Here is a 1,234-nt window from a genome sequence, read left to right on the forward strand (position 1 = left end):
ACAGTACCATTGGCTCTTATATTGGATAGACTCATAAGAAAATATAGTTTAAATACTCATCACTTATATTAGACATATACTGAGATACTGTGGCAGGGCACACCAGGGCCTTGCTATCACTGTCCAGCATGTGAGTTCTTGTGAATTCAAGAACCCTGACTTCTGTTTAATACCTTGATTGCCATCCTTCTTTTATAAAGATATGGTAAAAATCTATAAACCTCTGCTTTAAAAGAATAGACAGAAGATAGCTGTCAAGTACTAGAAAATATTTCTAAGGGATTCAGAAATCACTTCTTGAAATTGAAGGAAGTGTTTCATAATGCTCAAGTTATATTCAATGATTAAAGATTATTTTCCTTTTATTTATATCTGAATCTTTTTTTCTGTTTTTATCCTTATAAAAACTTATTAATACCTCAGTATAATAGAAATAGTTTGAATTCTTGGATAAAGAATCTCAGATCTAGGTTTGATTCTAGTTTACCATGTATGACTTGTGTCAAGTTTTTAAACCTGTTTGAGCCTAATTCAATCAACCATAAATGACTGTAATAATATTTATTCCTGTTTAACATTAAAAATAAATATGATGAGTAGCAGGTGTCCAGTAAATGGTAGCTATTAAAGTTCCTGATCTTTTAAAATGAATAGATCAATTTGAATATTCTTATTCTTACCAAATAAGAATATCTACTACTTAAGTAATATTTCTACAATCTAAATCAAATATATGTAATATATATGTAATCATATATATATTTCAAAATTCATTCATGCCAATTCTCTCATATGTACAGAGCATGCAAATACTTTATTCTGACTATAACTAATGTGATTCTGCTATGCTACTTCAAGACATGCATGAATTGATCCAGACAAAGACAAAATATTCCTGGGTGGGCTTCACTCTTAAACATTTGCTCTTTTGTGAAACTCATGTTTTCACATGAGTAATTCACAACTCTTCTAAAGTTTTTTCCCCTATGTCTGCCGTATTTTTATCAGTCTTCTTTCGTGGTTCCTCCTTGACTAGTCAACCATTAAATGCTGGCTTTTCAAGACTTAGTTTTCAGCTATTTTCTTCTCATGACATACTTTATTACAGTTTCATGCACTCACTTAGCTTTCTCAGTTATTTAATGACCATTCCCATTTCAGTATCCAAGCCATTCTCCTATTCTGGACCCCAGACCCTTAAGGTCTCTATTCAAAACAACCTAGATATTTCTTT

Source organism: Galeopterus variegatus, unplaced genomic scaffold (genome assembly GCF_000696425.1).
Source record: "Galeopterus variegatus unplaced genomic scaffold, G_variegatus-3.0.2 Scaffold4903, whole genome shotgun sequence".
Lineage (NCBI taxonomy): Eukaryota > Metazoa > Chordata > Mammalia > Dermoptera > Cynocephalidae > Galeopterus > Galeopterus variegatus.